Consider the following 26,704-nt stretch of genomic DNA (forward strand, 5'->3'; position numbering starts at 1 on the left):
AGTATTGCTTTACCATTTGCGTTTCTTCATTGGAAATTCGTCTTTAAAGCCAAAGCATAGGTGAATCCTAATGAGCGAGATCAGGAATTATCGTGTTTCTACAAATTCCATTGGAGTTTTTGCAATAGTCCTTTCGTGACGAGCGCTCATTCTCGAACAATGAAAGCCATTTTGTAATAACTGGAGCAAAGCTTCTTTACTACCGCACACTTCAACCGGCGATGAATCTCGTTGCGATACATCTTCTTCACAAAAATCAGTCACTGCCTAAACTTTCAGTTTTTACGTCAGTTCCAGTACGGCATGTTCATCCTCATAACAGCCTATTTCTTACTACCATGGAGTATTCCGTTTTCACTTCCTTGTACGAAGTAAAGGAAGTATTTTAATCAGATAAGTATTGTAAATCGGGTATCATATTTCAACAAAATATCCATTTCGACAGCTCTCGAATCCATTTGAACGATGTTTTTGGGTGCCATCTGTACGTACGGCAAAAACAGTCGAAAACAGAATAAAGAATTTTTTTGACAAACCGGATTGTAAAATAGATTCAGAAGAGTATATTTCTTGACATCTGTACGTCCGTATGCATGTGTCTCGCATAACTCAGAAACGAGTAGGTTTAGAAAGTTGAAATTTTGTGTATTGGATTGCTATAACATGTAGTTCTGCACTTCAATTTTTCGTTGCTATCGGTTACACCAAACGTGGGTTTGTATATATATGTAATAAAAGCAAAATACATACAATCATCTGCAAATTTTAAACTAGTAAACAGTTCCATAATACTTATGGTAATTATTCAATTTCTTTAATTATTCTTTTTTATACGTTATTACACTATTCGATATCCAAACATTTAATATTTTCTGTATAGTAATTCTCAAAAACACTATTCGTTTATCATATTCTATGTTAAGTTTTCAAAATCATTTCATGCACTTTCAAAATTCTTAACAACACAAAATTTTCAAAATAAATTTAAAATTTAATTATTTATCTTAATCTGCTTTCCTAAAAATAATTAAATATCTAAAAATTCATTATTTAATTTCACCATGCAAAATTATGAAAACTTGATCTTTTGATACCGCAAAATTTTAATTCTACATTTTCATCAAGCAGGGCGCTAAAGTTTCTTAAATAACCGAATATAGTAATAAAAAAACATGTTAAAATTAATATTGTAAATGGAACTGAAATTCAAACAACCAATAATAATTTTACACACACACACACACACACACATATATATATATATATATATATATATATATATGGGCGAGTTAAGCCTAACGAGGCTGTCTTAGTAGTCTTAGTAGAATAAAGAATTGTGCACCAATTGCAATGTCTTTTTACCTAGTATGACCAAAAGTTAACTTTCAATTTTGTGCACCAAAAATTTTGTCTTCCTGATTCTAATTTCTGCAAAAACTCTAATTTTAATTGCAATTTCTTTTTAACTGTATTTGGTGTTTTAGGGTTTTCTGTATTTTTCTGTCTGAGATTTTTAAATGAAGATGCTTTGAGTTTTTATGTATTTTTGCCTTGCCGCGAAGTGAGAACTAAATTGATCGAATGAGAAATATATCGCTAGTGAAATTCTAGGAAAGTATGTTTAAATGAAGTGCAGAAAAGTGTATCATTTAGTAGGCCGCACAAGGAAGTTATAAGATGTCCACATCAGGTATGTTAAGGAAATTATAGGCAGTGTTGCTAATTACGTTCATCAGAATCTCTCTTCACGACAAAAGTTTCTAGGCAAATGCAAACTCCTTTTTAGCTTACCGACGTATTCGTAAATAAGCAATCGTTAATCGGTTAGAATATAATATTTACGCCAAAAACACATCTGCCATCAAGAGCTTTTCTTTACATACAATTAACAAAGATAGGTAAGAGGTGAAGGAAACGGAAAACATTTGCTCGATAATTCCGGAAATATTTAAAATTTAAAAACGGTTACTGGCGAAAACACTGCGAACGAAAGCATCGCAGTGAAAACAACGTATGGAGAAAACATCATCAAACGAAACGCCGTGGAAAAAGAGGAAGCAGGGAGAAACATCGCAGTATAAAACATCGTCTTAGATATTAAAACACTTATAAACTCAGTTTTAAAACATCCTAGGACAAAATATCGTAATAAAAAATAAAAGTACATAAAAATAATCGCATTATGATAACATTGGAAACTTGTGCTTTTGAACTTTAAAAACTTAAAATTCAGATTCACATAACAATTTGTGAGCGCTAGAATAAATCAAGAATAATATTTTTATCTCTATATTTCATATCTTTTAATTATTACTATTTTTTAAATAAAAAGCAAGAAGGAAACTCTAGCATTCAAAGTGTAAAAATGAGTAGAAATTAATGCTATGTAGAATAGTTACTAGAATTTTAAGCTACATAGTTAGCTCCTAAAACACATTATTTAATTAATTTCTTGTATAAATTTGTGTTAGAAATTTGTTATGGAAAATGTAGTGCAAAAAGCTTAGAAAAAGGAAGACGTTTAGCTGTATGAAGTTACCTGTATTAAAATTGTTAAATTCTATGAAACTGTACAATTTATTTCCTTTCGCTTATGTTAGTCTTTTGTTAGTTTTGGTTCTCAATGCATTTTGATTGGATAGTTAATCTTGCTGCAAAATTACTATTAGCTGTTTGAGTTTTAGTTCCATTTACATCATCAGAATTAACGTAAGAATCATATGACATATCTCAGTCTAGAAATGACGCAGTACAAATAGACGTTACTATTTTTAGAATAGAGAAGGGGATTTTAAGCCGCTAATTTAATCTTTTACAGCCCTCTAATTTAATCTTAGTCTCTAATTTATCTTGCGTATATATATATATATATATGTACATACTATTAAATAATTATATATATATATATATATATATTATAAGATAATAATTTTAATATGTTATGATTTTAATATATTATAATTTTAATATATATATATGTGTGTGTGTAGATTTTTGATTCTGAATGCTTAAGTTTCTGCTTTGCATTTTCAGTAAAATTTTATTTGTTAATTTGAAAATATGAAATATAGAGGTAAAAGTGTTTTTGATTTATTTTTGCGCTCACAAATCACTAGGACCATGCATTTAAAATTTTTTTAGAAAGAAAACTGATGTCTGAGATGTTAACACCGTTCGATGATTTTGTAGGTGCTTTATTTTTTAGCACGATATTTTGCACGACGGTGTTTAAAAACTGTGAAGTTTCTGAACCGCTTTATTTTCTGTGATGTTTTACAGCTGTGATTGTTTTCTCCTTGCTTTCTTTTCTCCCACGTCGTTTTGTACGACTTTGTTTCCCCTTTGCTTTGTTTTCTCTGCGATGTTTCGTTCGCGATATTTTCGGCGCACACCATACAAACGCTTTGACACAAATACAAAGAAAACATGCTCTCAATACGTCTCTGATGAACCCCTAAATATAACACACTTTTTAAAAAATATTTTACTCATTAAATTAATTTAAGCATAAATTAATTTTATTTGCTTCGTGTTTTCTGAGACATATATGAAATAATAAAAAATACCAGTATCAATATTATTCCACTAACATTGCTCTGACATTGTAAACTTCTGTTGCAAAAAAACTGCTAATGTTGTCTCAGAAAATAGTTTTATTCTCTTTTCAAATTCCTCGTTTTCTTGATGTTCGATTAAAACATACTAAGCCTGTATTTAGTAAGAGTCAATGAATTCTCTACTCTGTTTGCGCAGCTGCCTCTGTTCACCAAGAAAAACAAAGTAGGCTTCCAACGAGTTTCTCCAACGTTGATCAACTCTCCAAAAGTACTTTCCTAAAGTAATGCATTAAAAGTAGTTTCTTCAGAAAATTATAGAGAGATATCTGGTGCTTCCATATGATGAAGAAATATTTCCTTTTCATAAATATAAATATCAGAAGAAATAAGAAACTTTTTAGATATTTTTAGTACTCAAACGATAGAACTTACTGAAAAATTAATGCATTCTAGCAAATTTTACTTTTCTGTGGGTTTATTACCCCCAAACAAGTGTTAGCCTGAGTAGGCTTTGTATTGAATTACTATAAACGACGTAACACTCTTCAGATTGTTGCCACCAAATATTATCGCCTAGTATTATTTTAAAAGATATTAAATAATGTAAAATCTGTATAAATATATGAATGTTTTTTGCAAGAAAAAAACGACCTTGTGTAGAGCCATCAAATTTTGAATAACCGGAACGTGGGCATCTGAAAACCCGAGTTTTGAATTTCGGATTCATTTTATTATCTACTTCATATTTTAAGAAATTTTAACGAATTTTTGATCAACAAACTTAATGATTTCTAAGCGAGCACTGTAAGGAAGGGGAGAAGAAAAAAAAATCTCGAGCAGCATGCGAGGCTGTCTATCAGAAATTCTAAATATATGCTGTTTTTAAATATTTTGTAATTTTTTTGTTAAATCAAACTTTATGTGGCGTAAGTGCTAAAAACGTGATGTTTAATAAATAAAGTAAACACACAAAATGTTAATAATAAAAAGGAAGAAAAATGCTAGCCATTTTCCTGGACATAGCTGTAACATCATAACTCAACGCTGATATGATGAACTGAGCAGAGAGTGAAAATAATAATAATGATAATAATAATAATAATCTGAAAGCATTCAGATTTTACATTACTCCCAAAGGGGCGATTTTTAACATTTTTTGTGTTACCTTTATTTACTATTAAATATCCTGTTCTTCGCCCTTAAACTATAAAATTCAATTCAACAGCAATATCGCAAAATAATTTTGAAATGAGAATATCTTTAGAATTTCCGATACACAGTCTCGCGCGCCAGAGATATTTTTTTTTCCCCGTACAGTGTTCCCATTCTTCGCGTTGAAATCGTTGAGTTTCTTAGTCAAAAATTCTTTAATGTCTGCCAAAATATGAAACAGATAATAAAACAAATTCCAAATTAGGGCTTCCAGATGCCCGTATTCGCTGGAGGATAACGTTATTCAAAATTCGTTGGATTTAGGTACCCTTGTTTTATCACAATGCGAGAAACGTATATACATTTATGCAGATTCTTTATTATTTAATTTCTTTAAATATAATACAGGGCTCTAATATTCGGTGGCAACAATTTAAAAAGTGAATCGATGCAAAATGCCAAAACTAAATTAATAGCTCTTCTGGACTAACGCTTTTTGGTCTAAAAAGTATGTCAACTGTCAGCAATGCATCAGGAATTCTAAATTTTGTTAAATTAAATAAAAATTTTGTTAAATAAAAATTTTGTGATTTTGTTGTTAAATTGTTTACGGCATAGGAAGAAAATTATGCTTAAAATGAAGCTAAAAAGGCAAAAGCAAATGGTTAGCAGGAATGAAAGCACTAGCAGACTAAGCAGACTTCGAATTCAGCAAATGGGTAAAAATATTTTAACAAATCCTTTTGGTTGACCGTTAAAATCTGAAACCTTTCAGAATTTTTTAAAATTTAGTTTCTTTTAATACATTCAAAGGACAAAATGCGCTATTCGGTATCTTTGATAAAACTACAGTGTCATGCCTATAATTCAAGCAAGACAAATAATAACCAGCAAATTTAAAGATTCGTTATTTTTGTTACCTTTTTATGTAATTACTATAATTTATGCACTTCGAAGCAGCTATTGTAGGTGAACGGAGACTAACAGATTGATAGCAAAAGTTTCCGAGGTCACTTGCGCCTGTAATTTGAACGTATCAGCAGAAAGGCTGAATAAACCTGCTTAAACTAACTGTTGGAAAAGCACGTGACAGTGGCTTTTGGCAATTATAAGAAAGTATTGGCATACTATTAGTTAAACATAAATCGTAGCAGTTAAACTATTGAAAGTTGCTTTACTGGAACAGAATTATAATTTTTGTAAGGTATTTCTTTCGCCCTCTCAGCATGCCTTCGTGGTGTAATGGCCAGCACACACGACGCGTATCGAGAGGTCCGTTGTTCGAATCCCGGCGAGTGCATCGTTCATTTTTCATCTCTCCTGATTCGAAAAGCCGTAATGTCTCTTCAGTGACGCCCGAATTAAAAAAGATGGTGAATGATGATTCTTCACCACTAGGATTTGGCGATTGGTTCCCTTAATCCCCAGTCGCTCTTTAAGAGGGAGGAGTATATAAAGTATTTCTCCTGCCTTCTTAGCATGCCTTCGTGGCGTTATGGCCAGAAAACTCGGCCCTTATCGAGAGGGTCCCCTAATTCCCAATGTCCGTTTAAAAGGGGGAGTATATAAGGTATTTCTCTTGCCTTTTTTAGCATTTTTTCGCGGTGTAGTGGTTAGCACATTCGGTGCGTATTCGCGAGGTCCACGGTTCGAGTTCCAGCGAGAGCATTGCTCATTTTTCATCTCTCATGATTCGGAAAAAAAAAAAAAAAAAAAAAAAACCTAATGTCTCTACCTTTTTATGTTCATATTTTTGATAATTTTACTTATTTATTTTATCGTTTTTGATATATTAATGTCTCCAGCACCACAGTAAGTAGAAATGTAGGGGATTCAGCGTACAACTTCAGCGGCAGTGGGCAAACTTAAAAGGTTTTTCGTGCCAATCAGCTGCTTCGTAACATATTTCTGCAATGAAATTACAAACAAGATTGAAAAGAATTGAATAATAATAATAATAAAAAGCATTTTACAGAAGATATATTGTGAACTTGAAATATATTCGGAATATACTCGTGGAACAAAGGGATGTTAGGTATTAACAATACTGCCAGAGATTCGTACACTTGCATAGCCAGACCAAAATGAATATTTATTCTCGTAGTATATTTGATTCACGAAAGTCGATGACTGCTATAGGTATTTTTGTAATAGAATATTATTACGAATTTTGTATATATGTAAATAATTTTAGTGAAATTATATGTGAAATTGTAGTACTTTTGTATAATGTAACACGAAATGCTTGAAAGAGACGAAGTTCTTGCCGGAAAAATAAGATTACAGGGGCATATGTATTTAACATTGAGGTAAATGGGCTATCTCACTAAATTGACGAGATATCGCCAAGTTGGAGATGGTTTTAACGACAAACTTTGGCACCAAATTTGTGAGAAATAGCCAAAAGTTGCCAATCCAGGCGGCCGTTTGGCGACATTTCGGTTCGGTTCCTGTATAACTGGGTAATTGATATTGTTAATGCGTGATCGTAATTGATCCCTATATATAACTATAATCCCTTATCCGGCCCTTATCTGTAACTTTAACCGTATATGCCTTCCAGTAATTTTGATAAGTGGAAGATACTAGAAATTTCTCGGCAGCCGGGAAACGCTATATAAAACCGGAAAGAGCATCAGGAACTGGGAACTCACTTTTTCAGAGTTGACTTCGGAGTATGGAGAGTATTGCGAGCTTCGCCTTTTAGATGCTTTTTGTATTACACTATGTTAACCGTTCTGAGTAGTTTGAAGTGTAACAGGGACATATGTAGAACACGGAATTATACTATGTATGTACAAGAGGGAAGTGTAACAGGGGATTGTACTCTGTGATACTGAGAAGAGCTGCCTGAGTATTTTTGTGGAAAGTTCCAGAACTGTGTTTTTTAATAAGTGCATTCGAAAGTCAGTGTAAAGCATGGAATAATTCCATAGACCGGAGAACATATATTATAGATTGGGAGGGAGAGCTTTGTTTTCATTTGCACAATATTTTTCGATCATTTATTACGTCATTAAACAGAATATGTATATGTAAAGAAACTTGCATACGCAATAAATGTGTATGACTTATTTTTTATTATACTGTAAAATTAAATTTTGTTTTCTGTGACTATAAATTCTCTCTGAAATATATTTTTACTTTTTTGAAGTGCATTTTTACTGCTTAATAATTTGAGCATTTTATCATTATTTAGAGGAAAAGGCTTTTTAATCAAACCATCTTAAAAAAATCAAATCTTTTTACAATCTTATGACATAACATACGCACAGAAACTTAGTTTTAATCCAAATGTAATTGACACATTAACAGTAAAAGTCCTCTTATTAATCTTATCTCAAAATGATTTTTTAAATGCGGTATCTTCCATCCGCATAAATATGTTTTCAGAATTATGTCTGATTCACTTAAATACCTCTTTTTTCTTAAGAAACAGGATGAACTATTCGTAATTTTTAAGAATTGACCGAGTACGGAATTAAAAGTTTTCAAGTTCTGTTTCTAGCAAGGAACAATTAGCTTCTCGAGTTTGCTATTGACAAAATGAATATGGCTCTGTATGAGCGTCTAAACTAAAATATACTAAATGATGCATAATATTCCATCATTCCCTTGATCTGATCGAATGGGTCATGCCGTTTCAAGTGGGGGATATAAAGAATTAAAAAGACTTTTTTCTAACATATTCTTGAGATATATTGGTCAGCACTTCTGGCGAATAACTGCAGAGTTCAATTCCGATGGAAGTACTATAATTATAATTTAAGTTGTTATTAAATTTTCTCTTCCAGAAATTATTAAACATATAAGACTTCTGAAATATTATACTGTTAATTTGCGTGTCCTTGTCTACTAAAGAACTTTAAGGTAGTGTCCAGCGACTATTCGCTGGCCTACTTACAACAATAAAAAATATATGTACAAAGAAGCGTTAAAATAGCCTTTTATTCACTTAAAGAAATGCTAACAGTCGGCCCTTCTCGGGCTTAAAGGAAAGCCTCCACTTGTACTTAACATAGAAAATAAGAAACGAAACTAATTCTAACTATACTTTAGCCGAAGCTTTACAAAGATAACTAACCGAGTTGGCCATTAATTAAACCTCACCGGCGAATATTAACAGACACGTGAGACTACAGCCTTAAGTTGTAAGATAAGCTTAAAGCAACGACGTGGCCCCCGAAGGCAGAACACGTTCTATTGAGAATTTCTGAGCTTTTCTTCGGATGTGACTGAACTCCCCCATTAAATACTGGTTCTACTTCATTTACATAAAACGCGATTCCAAAAACTCGTTTTCGCAGGGAATTGTAGGTGGAAAACAAAAATTTAAAGGAAAGAGTTATAGAGATATTAGGTACTTTTTGAAACCAGGAGAGATGAAAAATCAGCAATACCCTCGCCGGGACTCGAACCACGGACCTCTCGAATACGCGCCGAGTGTACTGACTGCTAGATCCTGAAGGCATGCTAACAAGGCGGGAAAAATACCTTATGCACTCCCCCTCTTAAAGGGCGACCCTGGATTAGGAGACCCAATCGCAAAATCGTGGTGGTGGAGAATAATCAGTCACCACCTTTTTTTAGTTCGGGCGCCACTGTAGAGACATTACGCATTTTTTGAAAGATTGAAAGCCGGGGATAGGAAAAATGAGCAATGCCCTCGCTGGGACTCGAACCACGGGCCTCTGGATTATGCGCCGAGTGTGCTGACCACTACACCACGAAGGCATGCTAAGAAGGCGCGAGATATACCTTATAGAGTTTCAAAATTTAAAAAAAAAATCTGAAAATTTTCAGATTTTAAATTACGTTTAAAGGAGTGTTTTTTAACGTTTTGTGTGTTACCTTTATTTATTAAATATCATGTTCTTTGCACGTAAACCACAAAATTCAGTTCAGTAGCGATGTCGCAAAAAAATTTTAAAATGAGCCTATCTTGAGAATTTCCGATACACAGCTCCGCGCGCTGGAGATAAAAAAGTTTTTTTTTTTTTCCTTGTAGAATGTTGCATTGCTCGCTTTCAAATCGTTGAGTTACTCAAAAATTCGTTCAAGTTTTACAAAATATGAAATCGATCATAAAACAAATTCCAAATTTCAAATTGGGTCTTCCAAATGCCCATATTCGTAGGAGGATGACGTCATTCAAAATTCGATGGCTGTATATACCGTTGTTTTATCACAATGCGAGAAATAGACATACATTTATGCAGATTTTTCATTATTTAATTTCTTCAAATATAATGCAGGACTCTAACATTTGGTGGCAACAGTTTAAAAAGTGAAACGGACATTTATAGTGATTGGATGCAAAATCGCAAAACGAAAACGAAAACAATAGGACAAAGGCCCTTTGAACTAATTAAATTAAAATTAAAATTATCCCTACATCATATATTCCTGTGTGATTTAACAAGATATCATGTTATTCCATCACACAAAGCTCTTTCCTTTCATTGAAACGTAGTTTCAATATCACAGATAAATATATCATAAGAAAAGATTTTGTTGGGCTAGCTTAGCCTTTATTTTTCTTCCTGTAATAAAACTAGAAAGAATTTGTAGACAACCAAGATAAAAATGGCACAAAAACGAAGTTTTAAACCATTAAATGAATTAAGAAAACTGCGGAAGTTGGATTCTGACTCGCATGTTTCTCCTACCTCAGTCGGAATTAACTAATTAGTATTAAAGCATATCATTAACTAGTATTAAAGATCAATCTGTTTTTTATGAATAAATATTATACTCTTCTTCAACGCAGTTTGAACCTCTATATTGCTATCCAGAATTTTGCAGGATGTTTCAAAATGTTTGAAATGCTTTTCCGAAAAAGGTAAACGTATATAAAATTAAATGCATATAAAGTTTCAGTGGTGATTATATTTTGAAGGCCCTTCTTTAATTTTATGAGCATATCTTGCATTCTTACTTAAGAAATTTTCCTCAAGTGAAAGAATATGCAGTGACAGATTTCTTAATTCTTATTAGAGTTTGAAACTTTTACCGAAGGTCACTGTAAATAATGCAATCCCTTTTTAATACATCTCCATTATAAGAAGAAAGTTTTCCTTAATAAATTTTGTACAGCCTTTTTCTCTGATTCAGATAATTGAGAATAAAAGAAGGGGGAAAAAGGGAGGGGTGGGAAAACCTATTATATACGAAATAAATTGTATTTCAAGTAAGGGAAAATGTATTCAATGTCAAACAAACCCACTTTTGAAATAACCGAAGCAATTTTATAAAATATTTTATTATTTATCAAACCGATAAGTATTTATTTTTTTACTAGATACAGACAATGACGCCATTGCAAACATCTTACAGAAAGTTAAGAGCTCTTGTGTATTCATTGCACAACGTAGAAACTGAGATGCATAGATCAAATTAAAATTCTTAGCTGTAAAAAAAAAGAGAATCGTGAAAGTTAGGCCTAAAAAATATAAATAGTTTCTATAGATGTCGACATAATTAATTATACTTATTACTGTTCTATACTATGTTATTCTTCCGCAAAGTGAGCTTCTTTCCTAGCCAGTGGAATGTTAATGATAATATTATTGATGATATTTAAGGTGTTTCCGAAGTTATTTACGAATGATACCATAATAAATGGCAATAATTATTTAGGGCTGCAACGCAAATAAGTAAGCGTCTTTCGTGACCAAGGCTGTTACGTATAATGGCAATAATGCAGTACTAACAGCTCTTGATGAAAGCATTAGTGCGTTAAGAACATGGCCACTTAGATTTCCCCCTTTATCGTACATTTCACAGACATTTATGTTTATTGCACATTAAAATTATAAATGAAGTTACTTTTTTCACGTTTGCATGATAAAGAGTAATTTTACTTACATATATAACAAAGTGCTGTTTAGCAAAAAGAGCAAGAATATTTTATGCGTTCATCTTTCAGACATTCAGCTATTTGAATGGATTTTCTTATACCTTTTATTTAGTAAATTACACACACACATATATGTATATACACACATATATATATCCCCCTTCTGTCCAAAAAATCGAAACTGTTAAAAATAAATCTCTCTAAACCGCTTCATTTCAAAAGTAATCCTCCTCATATGATTCTTACATAATGCTAATGACGCAAATGATATTTTGCATAACGCTTCAGCCACTAATAAAGTTGAATTTTGCAGACAGAAACTTAAACAATCGAAAGAGAATGAAGTGATTATAATGACGAAGTCCAATATAATGTCAAACAACTTCACTTCGAAACTTCATATTTCTTCTTCGCTTTTGTAGCTTCCAAACCACGAAGTCCAATATAATGTCAAACACCTTCACTTCGAAACTTCATATTTCTTCTTCGCTTTTGTAGCTTCCAAACCCGCTGGTTTTTTTTACTTATTTTAAATATGGCTTAAAAATGTGAAAATTTATTAAATAACGGGCGCGCTTAGCACCAATTTACCTATAAATCAATTAAAAATATGATGTCAACAATAACGGTATAAGGTATTTCTCCCGCCTTCTTAGCATGCCTTCAGCACGCTCGGCGCGTTTTCAATAGGTCCGAGGTTCGTGTATTAACATTAAGAGACATAAGGCGAGGGCATTGCTCATTTTTCATGTCTTCCGCCTTTAAAATAACCTACTGTCTCTACAGTGGCGGCTGAACTAAAATAGTAATGGATGATGATTCTGCACCACCAGGATTTGGGCGATTGGGTCCCCTAAACCCAAATCACCCTTTAAAAGGGGGAGTATATAAGGTATTTCTCCCGGCTTTTTAGCATTCCTTCGTAGTCAGTACACTCAGCGCCTATTCAAGAGGACCGAGGTTCGAGTTCCGGTGAAGGCATTGCTCATTTTTCATCTCTCCTGCTTAGAAATAACCTAATATCTCTGCAAAGGAATTGCATAACTGATCGTGATTATTGCATATATCTTCGTCTTCAGTACCTAAATTACTGTAGTTGAGCCTGAGAGCAACCATGCCTGTAGGGAAATTCCATTCTAAACGGAATTTCTGTTTGCTTAAGGAATTAGTCTGTAAGGTTACTATTTTATTTCTGTAATGTCGAAAAATACTGAAGAAAGTTTTAAAACAACTTTTTTGTTTGCTATGTACTTTTAACATAAAAGGCACGACTTGTGTTACAGGGAAACCACCTCTCGTGCTGAGATGAATTGAGAAATAACAGTCAATTCGATTTAAACGTTGATAAAGTAGTCTAATTAAGACTACATATTTGATAAACTAAGCTATAAGCTAACTCAGTGTGAGAGAAGTTATTTCGAAGCCGGAGCGATGAAGAATGAGCAATGCGCTCACCGGGACTCTTACCACGGACCTCTTGAATACGCGCCGAGCGTGCTGACTACTATACCACGATGGCATGCTAATAAGGTGGGAGAAATATCTTATATACTCCCCCTTTTAAAGGGCGTCTGGGGATTAGGGGACTCAGTAGCCAAATCCTGGTATAGAATCATCACTTACCACCTTTTTTAGTTCGGGTGCCACTTGTAGAGACATTAGGTATTTTTGAAAGTAGGAGATGTGAAAAATAAGCAGTGCCCTCACGGAGAATCGAACCACCGACCTCTGGAATACGCGCCGAGTGTGGTGACCACTTTACCACAAGGACATGCTAAGAAGGCGGGAAAAATACCTTATAAATAAATTTTAAAGGCGCGTAAGTGTCAGCTGCGAGAGAGCGCAAAAGCAGGAATATCTCTTTTAGATAGAGCTGCCTAAATTCTAACAACGCAGCCCGAGTGCCAGAAAATCTCTGTCTCTCTAAGATTCAAAAGCCTTAGCTTATGAAAGCTAATTTGCATTCTGTGGACAATACAGAAGGAAGAAGTCTTAGCAAAAATCAAAATCTAAATAATTGATTAATCAACATAAAGTGTGTCGCAAGATAATTAGAGTTTTATAACTTGTAGGGACATTAGGTTAATTGTAAAGAGCTGGAGAGAGGAAAAGTTAGCAACCGCCTTCGCCGGGAACCGAACCACCAACCTCTGAAATACCGGCCCAGCGTGCAGAACCATTACACCACGAAGGCACGCTTGTAAAGCAGAAAAAATACCTTATATACTCCTCTTTTTTAAAGGGCGACTGGGGTTTTTAGGGGACCCAATCGCCAAATTCAGGGTGTGGCGAATCCTCATCCAACACCCTCTTAGTTCGGGCGCCACTGTAGAGACGTTAGGTTAATTGGAAAAGTCGGATAGATGAAAAAATAGCAACCATCTTCTCCGGGAATCGAACCACGGACCTCTGGAATACCGGCCCAGCCGGCAGAACCACTACACCACGAAGGCACGCTAGGAAAGTGGGAGAAATACCTTATGAACTTAAAATTCGTCTATAGAATTGTTGTTTTTGTTTCTAATGATAGCTGTTTAGTTCTTCATAGAAATGCCAACAGATTTTATTTTTTTCTGCTAATCATGCAAACCTGCAAAACCTAAAAAAACATAATAGCCTCCTACTTTCCTTTTTATACTTCTCCGGAGAATTTGCATTATTTTCTTTCTTTTTCTCAATTTTGATTCTTCTCTGTGCAAGACTAATCTAAAATTTCTGAGAATATTGATTTAAAATAACTTAAATTGAAATTTACAGTTTTATTTTGGATTTTGTAATCTGCTTAATACTTTTTTTTATTCAAAATGCTTATTTTTAAAAATATTTTTTAATCTAATTTTGCAGGAGAGAAACATACGAATGTAAAATTTAAAGTTAAACGAAAAAGCAATCTCAGATTGAGAAAGTATTTGAATAAAATTCTATCGGCTTCAATGGAAATCTGAGAAGCTTCATTGACAGACATTTGTTGCTGTTTAAGAGGAACTTATGTTAGATTGCCATCGAAATCAATACAGTTTTTATTCAAAATTTACACAAGATTCTGTATGAATGCTCTTTTGCCTAATTTTAAATTCAATCTTATGAGATTTGCTTGAGTCATTAGAATTAACATAGGAAAATCTGTAATTCCTGAAATTTTTAACAACAATTTTTAATATTTTTACATGTTTAATTTTCCCTTTGAATTTATTGTGGACACATGAAATACATAAAAATAATTAAAGGTGTGTTTTAATTTGCATCGATCATAAAATTATTACGTCTTTTAAGTTGTTTGATGTTTGTTATTCTAGATGAATTCAGCAGTTTTCGCAGTTGTTGTAAAAAAGTTAATTGGTTAAGGTTTGGGATGAATTCTAATTCATGCTTGAAAAAAATCTGTTTATTATTATTGCGAACGTTTTGCGGTTGAAGAAGTATTGAAAATGGTTTTGGCTAAAACCGTTTTTGATGTTCAAAATTTTACTACTATAAACGTGGAGAATGGCTAAAGAAATGGCAAGAGTGATCGGATAGACTTTTATCGGATCAAGATATTTCGTGTGCAATTATTTAAATCAGGAGCAATCAGTAAAGAAACAAGAAAACACTGGAGGTGAATGTGGGCCATCAAGAGCAATGATGAGCCGAACTGTTACTAGGAGTATGGCAGACTGGCTATAAGATTTATTCTATGGCTCATTAAACTGGGTTCGATTTTAATGATATTGCCGTTTTTTATTGGAAAGAGAATCAGAAATAATGCCAGTAGGCTGGGAAACAAAAGTTTGCAAGATTTTTGCAAGAAAAAATGAATGACACTCTATTCAAATCATTTATGTTCAGTTCTTATCATTCTTGCGTGCTGCGTGCGTACGAGTTCGAAATAGACTGAATATGTAGAACTGATGATGGATTTATAAAATTTATTTTACCAGTGTTCTGGAATTTTCCATAAAATATCCATACAGTTCCTCACAATACCAAAGAGCACAATCAGTAGTTATACTTCAAACTACTAAGAATGTTAAATAAAAACCAACGCAAAGCGCATCTGAAGAGCGAAGCTCACACGGAGATATCTCAATACTCCGAACTAACGCTAAACTAAACAACAAGCACTCAGAAACAGATGTTCTGCCGAGTTATATATAGTTTTCTCCCGGCCGCCGAGAAATTTTTAGTATCTTCTTCTGGAAATTCATGAAGGGCATACGAGGGCCGGATACTTTCACAATTGCATGCAGCATCAGTTGCAGTTATTGTTACAATGCCCGTTGCAGTTGTATTGGGACCCGAACAAAATGTCGCCAGACGGTTGCCAAGTTTGGCGATTTTAGCGATTTTATGCCAAATTTGGTGACAAAAATTAATCTTTAGATTTTTCATGTTGCCTTTCAAAATAAAAAAAAAAAATAAAAAAAAAAAAAAAAAAAAAAAACTGTAATTTCACATATAATTTCATTAAAATTATTTAGAGAATCATTTTTTGCTCCATACCGTTTGCGGATTAGCTGTCTTTCGGTTTTTTTTATTGTCCTTGCATTAGTTGGTGCAGATAATAAATAATTCATTTCCTCATTTTGAAATAATTTCAAGGGTTGTCACTGATTTCTGCTGAACTTCTGGTCTGTCAGAAAGATGTTCTTTGATTTTGGAGTGACATTAGACGAAAAAAGAATATGTGAAACAATAGCATTTTGTTTTAGTCAAAATCTCTGGAAATCGAAGCTGTACGTATGCAAACAGGAGCATTGAGTGATGCAAGAACTAAACTTTGATGAAATAATTAGTCGAACTGAAAGTCGGCTTATCATAAAAAGGCAGCAGCATTTTTACCATTTTTAATTATTCTGCTGCTTAAGGGTGGCCACAAAACCCGAGTAGTCTGTGAATGATCTGTTGACAAAGCTTATCGTGAACTTTTGTTTTTGCCTAAACTTCATTTCTAAAAATTTGAACATTTTATAGTTTTATAGGTTATATCTCTCCTTGTCCACATAAACTACTCTAGATTTTATTAATGAACCTGGCGACTTCTCGCACAGGCGTGAAATAATACCAGCATAGAAGAAGAATGGAAAATAAGCCTTTTGTATTATTTTCAACTATGAACAGGAAAGGCACATAATTTGTGCTTTACAATAACACCGACAACTTGCGGTGGAAACTAAGAATTTGTAATACAGATCAATTCAAATTTCAAAAGAATAGTGCTGGATTTGCACTTTTAAATTACGGCTAGTTATGTTGACTTGACAAACCTAACATTATTATTCAAAATGTTAGGTTTGTTAGTTATTATTATTCAAAATAACAATTTATTCAAAATGGCCAAGAGGCGTATCAGCATAACAGCAAAGTCAGAAACGAAACATGCTCTGGCTAGCGAAAACACGCCCTGAATAAACTCCAAGATTCACCCGTTTAAATACTAACTTCACTTAACTTTAAATTTACATCCTGGCGAAGAAATGCGAGGGGAAATTGAGGAGTTCAGGAAAGATAACAAAAATTTGAATAATACGTTAGCTGAACTAAAGGAAGCACTACAGTTTCAGCTGCAGTTTGTTTCGAAAATAAATACATTTTGTTATGAGCTTTCTCTTCTTTGATATTCATCTCAATTTGACTAAGTAAAATGGCCAGATATATTTTTAAGCACTGCAGAGAGAGGAATTGTACAGATAATGAACAGCAAAATGTCAAGTATGATATTTTCTGTCGGCATCCTGTTATTTAACACGATTGCTATTTTCCTGTTTCATAGGCTATGATCTAATTCCTAATGGTATTGCACTAATAGCGTGCACTATTTGGCTATAGAAGCTCTTAAACTTTATTATTATGCAGGCGATAAGAAGTTCTGGAAGTTTATATTTCATTTTCCTTCATACTGAAAAACGATTCTTATATGCATATTGAACATTGTAAGTATTTGTTTTAAAAATAAGAGTGGAGCTGTGTTTCGAAATAAGGTATTTGTAATTGTATCAAATTTATTAGTTTTGTAATTTTTATTCTGTACTTTCACCCAGCATTAATGAATCAAGAACTGTTTAGAAAACTGTGTTTCATTTTTACTTATCATTTCCGGATAACTGAGTTTAGAGGTAACATTAACACTTCAAGTTCATGCTGCTCGATTCTTTGTTAGAAGAATAATCATCTAGTTTGTAACGCTCCGTTTGAGGCGTATAAGTTATTCGTTACATCGAGGTATCGCCTGCCGGACTCTTTGCTTTATTCTAGGCTGTATTCTGAAGAACAGCAGAGCAAACTAAATAATGAAGAAGAAACATACTAACTATAAGAATGGGGAATTTTTCAGTTTACAAAAACAAAATTTAACAGGAAATAAATACTAGTTACGACTGGGCTATAGATAATTATTATGTGTTATACAGAGTGTGATTTTACGTAAAGTTTTTATTTAAATTGATTTGTAGAGACATCAGGTATTTTGGAAGCAGGAAAGATGAAAATATCCAACGCCTTCGCCGGGACTCGAACCACGGACCTCTGGAATACGGTCTAGCGTGCAGACCACCACACCACGAAGGCACGCCAAAAAGGTGGAAGAAATACCTTATATATACTCCCCCTTTTAAAGGGCAACTGGGGTTTCATGGGGACCCAATCGCCAAATCCCGGGTGGGAAGAATCATCATCCAACACCCTTTTAGTTCGGTCGCCACTGCAGAGACGTTAGGTATTTTGGAAGCAGGAAAAATGAAAAATATGCAACGCCTTCGCCGGGAATTGAACCACGGGCCTCTGGATTACGCGCCTGGCATGCAGACCACCACACCACGAAGGCATGCCTGATGGTGGGAGAAATACTTTATAGATTTTTTACGAGTTTTCATTTTAATGTACATCATATGAATAAATTTTATAAACCAAACAACCAAATTAAATCGATTTCAGTTTAGTATGATATACCTTTAAATTTTTCATTTCGCGAATTAATAAAAAAATAAATAAATAAATAAAAAATAAAATCTGAAAGGGGAGGCGTCGCACCAAGGGGCTTTTTTAATGTTTTGTGTGTTATTATTAAATTTATTAGACTTATTTTTCAAATAACATGTTCTTCGCACTTAAACCATAAAGTTCAATTCAACAGCAATATCGCAAAATAATTTTAAAATGAGCATATCTTTAGAATTTCCAATACACAGTCTCGCACGCTGGAGATATATATATATATATATTTTCCACGTAAAGTGTTGCCAATGATGCCTTTGAAATCGGTGAGTTTGTTAACGCTTTTCAAAATAGGAAACAGATAATAAAACAAACTCCAGATTACAAATTTGGCCTTCCAAATGCCCATATTCGAGTGCATGACTACATTATTTATAATCTGATGTCTCTAGGTACCATTGTTTTTCACAGTGCGAGAAACATACGTACATTCATGCAAATTCTTCGTTATATTAATTTCTTTAAATATAATGGAAGGCTCTAATATTTGATGGCAACAATTTGAAAAGTGAAACTAACGCAAAATGCCGAAACGAAATAAATTAATAGCTCTTTTGGGCAAAGTACCCCCTTTGGGCTAATGCTAATCATCTCATACATCTTTTTTTTTTTTTTCCATCTTACTGACAATAACTGAAAATAAATCTCGAAATACATCAATCCCTTTTAGTAGATTCTTTTAACAAAATAATTTATATACTTTGTTAAAAGAATTTTTTAGTTTTCGATACGAATGTAATTAACATGCTGTAATGTCAATTTTTGTTCTGCATAAATTGAAGGAATTTAACGGGGAATAAACATAAAATATATCTTAAAATATTACAACGAAACTACGTTTTATCAAAAAAAAAAAAAAAAAAAAAAAAAAAAAAAGACTTTTGAAGACTGAATTATTTCAGAGAAGATTTTTCTTTCATTTTATGACTCTCATTTCTTTTTGATGTGCATTGTTTTATTAAATTTTATGCGACATAGAACTGCCTATTATTGTAATCGTAATACAAAATGTTGTTATCTACGGTTTGGTTAATAACAAGCCCAAAACTTTAATTTTCATGGAAGCAGTCAGTAAAGATAAGTCGAAGTCAGAATCATGATGTGGCGCTCAATCTCTTTGAAATTAACTAATTAATCATTATAAGTAATTAACTTATTTAGATTTTGGTACTGATAAAAAAACTATGATACGGATTTTATTTATCTTTTCTTATTTATTTCTAATTTTTACTTTACACAAGTTGTATAATAGATAGTTAATGCAATGCATAAAAGTCTTTAATTCGATTTCTTACCGAACGTTTTTCTGCGTTTTTATTTAGAGCTGATTCTATACCCCCATATCATTAATTATTCTCTTCATTTAAGCTGTCTTCTTTGCGACTGATGCTACCTGGCGTAGATGATGAGAATGAAAAATGATAGAGATGAATCACGTGGATCTGAGATAAAATCAGACTTTTCATCATATTGGTTATCTTGATTTTTTGTTAGCAACGGTGTAGCTGATTGTTGGTTTTTGATGCAACAAAATGTAATGTTTCTGGGATGAAGTATTTTGCATGCTTTTCTCTGAAAGGCTTAGTATTTTATAAATAATTAGTTCTGAAATAACGGAAGATTGAGTTTCAAAAATATTCTACGCCGATGAGTTATTTTCATAGTAGTTTTAATATCAGAACAGAATTTCGTCAAAGTATTTCGTAAGCATTATACCATGAATCTGGCAAATGTTTCCATTCCATGGGGCAAAAGAGTTTTTATTTATTCTCTACGTTGGTTAGCATATTTCCCGTTCTCGTTGCCAATCTGCGCGTTTTATAAGACAATTAGTTCATCAATTAAATTAAAACACAGTACCTTGCTTATTTTTTGAGTTAAAACTTGTAAACATACTTCTAAATAATTAACATCGTTATTTTATTTCTTGAGTTAAAACTTGTAAACATACTTCTAAATAATTAACATCGTTATTTTATTTTTAAGTATGTTTCTAATTGGCGTAATTTATAATATAGATCGACCGCTTCATCCGCGAACATGAGCGCAAACACGCATGCGCCATTCAGACCGAATTATTCTCAAGATAGGGTGGAAGGATGGAATTGAATTATGTTGTTCTTATGTTCCGGTTAAAGTTTTTTTTATCCTTTAGTTAATCTTCATGCCGTAGTTGTAGAATTATCAAGAATTTAAAATTTGTTTAAGTAAGACTAACCTGACGGGGCAGCCATTTGTTTACATTTGAAACTTAGGAGGATAGTGAATTAAGTCAATTTCTGTACCTTCAGTATCTTTTTGCCGAGTGGGACCAAAAGTAAAACTTTCAAATTTGTGCAGCGAAAAATCTGCCTGGCCGAACTGCTGGTTTTTTCCGTAGAAACTCTAATTATTTTTGTGAAAATTATTATTTTTTTAACTGCATTTGGTGTTTTATGTTTTTCTATATTTCAACTTTTAATTAAGTGTTTTTAAGTATTCTTGCCTTGCCACGACGTGAAAACTGAATTAATTGATGAGAAATATATCTCTACTGAAATTTGAAGCAATACGTTTAAGCGAAACGCAACAAAAAATGTGCATAACCAAATAGGCTGTGCAAGGAAGTCATGGCGTCCACATCAGATTTTGTTTTAGTATAAAACCGCGAGTTTGTGAAAAGAATATTTCGTTAAAATATTTCATTGACGTCAGGGTTTGCGCTCATTTAGTTCTGTATTAGTCTTCATTGTATGTCAAACTCTTTCTTTCATATAGCGTTTCTTCAGTTTATACACCCAAAGAAGAACACATAACCAAGAAGGGCATACACTTTTGACATCAGTTACTGAGAATTATTAAATATTTTTTCTTAAAGATAGTGTTATATATTAGATAACAGCTTAGTTTAAATTCGTCAACATATTTATCAGATAAGTGGTTTTAAATACAAAAAGGTATTTCACAATAGCCATTTCCAAAATAAATAAGAATTCTAATGTCTGAAAAAAAAAGGGCCCGAAATGAGGATACGCTTGTAATCGCAAATAAGAGCTAAAATTAAAAATGCATAGTTTGTAAAACTGCCTTATTTTTTAACGCTTTTATGTCATTGAGAATATTCTAATTAACTGTAGTGGTAAAAAACATAATGCGTTGCTAAGCAATAAATAACACACGACTGAAAGTCACGCGAAGACAGCTGTAATATTTTTATCCTGTTTATTAACCTATCACAGCGAATTTAATGACCAGATTTCTCATCACGCCTCGATAACCTGAGAAAAAAACGTTAATTTATGCTAATTAAGAAGCATAAGCTTGGGATGCTAATGCTAACAGACAGAAACTACGAAGTACATTATAGCTCCAATTATCCGAACTCCGATTATCCGAATCGCTTTCAGACAGTGGAGTAGTGAGCATAACTGGCGCCCGGCGCAAAATACCTTTTTGGAGCCCCCTCTAAAAAAAACACAGTAATATGATGTATAGAATATATTTGTAATACGAAAATAATGCAAATAGTCATAAAATGTTGACTCTGTCATAAAATACTCTAAAATATATTAAAAATAGTCACTACCTAACTACACTAGCATTGAATTCGGAAATGTATCTGTGTCGGAGATTCAGTTTCTTTTCTACTACAGAGTAACATCTTGTAGTCACATTCGCTGTTCAAAACAAATGAGATTAATGAAGATTAATGATGTACTTATTTTTGGCGTAACGAGATTAATGATACAGAAACGAACATTGATTAGCTAAATATCGGTCGGCATAATTAATAGTTAAATTCTCAGATTGTTAGTTTCTTAGGAAATACTTATATTTCCAATCCAATTTCGTGTAGAATATAAAATAACTATTAAAGTTGATACACTCCTATTAAAATATGCGGTTTTAGAAACTAGCTTTGTCTTGCCTCTCCGCAGTTTGGTGGCAATAAAAGTGCTTAGAAAGTGTCTATTTAATTAGGAAATTTAATTAGGAAGACATTTTAATTTAATAGAAATGGGCTTTTAATCAAAAATATATAGAGAGATATGATTTTTTTTCTCTCTATATATTTTTGATTAATAGTCGAAATAACAACATAGTAATTATTGCGAATGCTTTTTCCCAGTTTTTACGTCCTTGTACGAATTAAACGACGTATTTTAATCACGAAAAATTCCGAGTGTCATATTTCAACGAAAATATCCATTTTAACCGTTATCGAATGTGATTTAACAATGTTTTTGCATGATATCTGTACGTAAGAACAGAATAAAGAACTCTTTTTTCCCAAATGGGTTATAATATTGATTTAAAATGGATTTAGAAAAGATTTATTTCTCAACATCTGTACTTACGTATATATGTATGTATCTCGTATAACTCAAGAGAGATTAATCGTAGAAAGTTGAAATCTTGTATAAAAAACTGCTACAACATGTAGTTGTGCACCTCCCTTTTTGGTTGCAATCGGCAGCACAAAAAATATGTATATGTACCCATTCTGTTACTCGACTCCTTCAGCTCAGTTATTTTTATTCTTATAGTTATTTTTATTTTATTCTTATATGGTAAATTGTACATTTTTTGCTCTAAAAATGATGGAGTTATGTTATTCCTATCTTCCAGTTAAAAATTGTTTGAGTACGGCTAAATGCTAATTTTTATTTGCCATAGCAGCCATATTTGTTTACCTTTTAAACCTTGCAGAATAGTGAATTCAGTTTCTGCATCTTAAGTGTTTTTTTGCCTAGTGGGACCAAAAATAAACTTTCAGTTTTGTGCATCGATAAAGCTGCCTTGTTGCCTGCTAGCCGAATTTCTTGTTTTTGCGTAGAAACTCTAATTTTAACTTAAAAAAAAATTTTTTTTGTAACTGTTTTTAACTGTATTTGGTGTTTTATGTTTATTTTACAATTTTTAATGAAGAATTTTTGAATTTTTATGTATTTTTTGCCTTGCTGCAAAGTGAGAAGTGAATTAATTGAATGAGAAATATATCTCTAATGAAATTCGAGGAAATAAAGTTTAAATGAAAAGCAGGAGAAATGCGTGTAATTGAATATTCCGTACAAGGAAATCATGTGGTCTAAACATCAGATTTTTTTGGGGGGGGGGGGAGAGGCAATGCTGGTAAAGGAGTAAGTGGTATTAAACAAGAGTAAATGTTTTTTGTTGGGCACCTAGCATTAAGGATGGGGAGAAAAATGACACACTGAGCATTTTTGCATAAATGTTTTGTCAATTATGGGCTTAATCTGCTAATATGATCGATCGATGAATAACTTACGAGAATTAAAATCAGTAAAACTAAAACAATGCGTCTGTTGTAATAATCTTATATATGCCAACTAAAAACTTTAATTCTTTTATTTGTTTATTTTCAACAGTTTTCCATTTATCCAACTTTCCAAATTCGATTTCAGGAAAGATTTTTTTTTTTTTTTTTTTTCGATGGCACCCTAATCTGTGCACCTAATCTGACATTCAAATCTCGCTTGAATTGTGAATATTACTTGGAAACGTCAGGGGCTAAATTTGATCTTAAATTTTATATTTAATTATTTACTTTTTAAATTTTAATTATTCAACTTATTAACTCAATTATTTGCCATAGTACAAGTTAGTAAATGGTATTTGTTTTTAAAAAGTGCCTTCTATAATATATTCAGTAATTTTTATTTTTGACCGAGTTCGAAACATTTTAACTTGTAACTAACCGAAAACTTTTCAGTAATGTATTAAAAAATTTAAAAGTGAAAACTTAGCTGTTCAATCTATCTCTATTTTTAATATTACTATAAAGAACAGTATTAAATTTTTGTGCACTATTCCAAATCCAGTTAAGGATCACATATACAAAAAAAAAAAAAAAAAAAAAAAAAAAAAAAAGGCCTGTGAAATTGCATCAAATAATATGATAAGCATTTCATATTTACTTGAGAATCTACTAATAGCATAAATTAAGCGTCGATGCATTCTCATTTAACTTTTATAGTACATTTTCACTGGAAGATTAAGCGTCGATGCATTCTCATTTAACTTTTATAGTATATTCCACTTTTATAGTACATTTTCACTGGGAAAAGTGAGAACGTGAACAGATGTTTAGTAACGTACCTTTGTGATTGATCCTATACAAAACAACTTCGTGAGGCTATATTTTCTTTAATAATTTTTGGTGCCGTGGCAGATTCTGCGGGCGTTGAAAAGAATTTATTCTCCTTGACGGTATCTGGCCACGTGATCACAACAGGTGATCGTGTGTCATGCGTCCCCAATTTTAAATTCTCGCTCCTTTTAGCGTGGTCGGATGTGTGTAGGTTCCTGACTGTCGCCACAGCTGTGTTTTGGAGCGTCTGTGCGAAAGTGGAAATACGCGTTACGAGAGAAGCCACACAAAAAAAAAAAAAAAAAATTACCTGTCGATGACGTAGCAGGGAATTTCCTCGAAAGGGGCTACACACCTTTTTGTCTTCTGACCTATTCCAAGTTTGCTCCTGTTTACATATTTCGGCACTTTTTTTCCAACGAGTAAAAGACACTCGTTTTCTTAGTGAAGGCCGTAGTCTATTGTAATCATAAAATAAAATACCAGTCCTGAAAACGTCAAGCTATATAGAGCATAAAGCCTTAAAAATCTCTAAGCCTACTCTGACAGGCGACTTTTTTTTTTTTGCAGGCGAAGATGAAATTGTGCCTAGAAGTGGTATCTGACTTTATTCTCAAAATGATAAAATAACAATCTCGACTAGTAAAGGGCTTTGGAAGCATTTTTTGAAATTTTTTATTCTAGAAGCAATATGCCGCCATTTTTTACCGTGTGCAATTTTCCTTATGTTTCTTCAAAGATAAACTTTATATATATTAATAGCATTTGCACGAGTCCACTTTTATAGTACAATCGACAATTCCAATACACATTTGTAATTCCAACATGCTTATGGATTATTTTGTGTACGGTGAATATAAAGCCTATAAGGTATTTTCCCCCTCCTTTCTGTATGCCTTCGTGGTGTAACTGTTAGCACACTCGGCGCGTATTCGTGAGGTCCAGTTTCGAGTCTCGGCGAGGGCATTGCTCATTTTTCACGTCTCCAGCATCAAAATAACCTAATGAGTCTACAGAGTATATTAAGAATTTCACCACCCGCTGCCGTCGAACTGCAAAGAATTCATTGAGCTAGCTCTAAAGACAGAAATAATATTGCAGCCTCTCTTCCATCTCTGGTAATCTATGACAGTGGCTAACCCTATAACGATTATTTTTGGAGGTAGGCGGGAAATGCATGTCTCGATCATCATGAACTTGGAAATCTTGGCAAAAGAATGAAATCGCTGAAAATGGTAATCTTAATTTTGGTCCAGAGCATGATGGAAGGCAGTGTCCAAAGTTTCATATATGCTTTTTCTTGGTTGTTTCAAGCTTGCTCTGGCGCAGCCCGCAAAAAGGCCATAGGGCGACGTAAAAGTCTTCCAGCAGGGTCGCACGGAGTCCCTCATATCATATCATGCCCGGATTACTAAAGGTGAAATGATTTTATGGAGCCAGATGCATGCTGGTATGTCTCTAACAAAATTCTATGCCTACCCAAGATTTTACAATTTCCACCGCTAATTACCATACTCTGGGGTGCCAACTACTTAATATTAGTAATATTTAGAGATTTATGTGAGTTGTGAGCCCCAACGGATATGTACAGATACCATTAATGATACGACTTCTTAAATAAAAACTTAATTCTGTTGAAAGCAGATCTAAGCAAATCGTGCAAGAGTACAAAAACACTTAATCTCATATCTGATAGATAGGACGGTAACGATTTCGCAGCGCGATATTCCGCGATTAGTTTGTAAATATTAGGGCATTTTCTAAGACTTCGCAAAACATGATTTTTCTTGTCACTTTTTGATTACTGTTGTAAGATTCGTTTTATAATTAAATAGTTATGATGCAAAGCAATAATATTCAAAAATGCAAACCAGAACTTACCTCATTTCCAAACTACCAGAAGAAACCTCAGTTTCTGGTGGCTTTTGTGGTACCAAATTTCATTTCCGAGGATGCAAAAAATTGTTCTCCGTTGCCTGTCATTGTCAACAAACTATTTTAATTCCGAAAGATACTCTTTTAAAACCATGCTATTCAATGAAGCAAATCTATGAATGTACAATGTAACATATA

General features: G+C 33.0%; 1 protein-coding gene across 1 annotated transcript in view; it reads left to right on the top strand.

Annotated features, from left to right (window-relative positions):
- The window catches only part of LOC118186662 (uncharacterized), a 241,765-nt gene that overhangs the window by 96,728 nt on the left and 118,333 nt on the right, over window positions 1–26,704 (top strand). The window lies entirely within an intron of this gene.

Source organism: Stegodyphus dumicola, chromosome 10 (genome assembly GCF_044657685.1).
Source record: "Stegodyphus dumicola isolate Sdum_Otavi_A_Nest chromosome 10, ASM4465768v1".
Classification (NCBI taxonomy): domain Eukaryota; kingdom Metazoa; phylum Arthropoda; class Arachnida; order Araneae; family Eresidae; genus Stegodyphus; species Stegodyphus dumicola.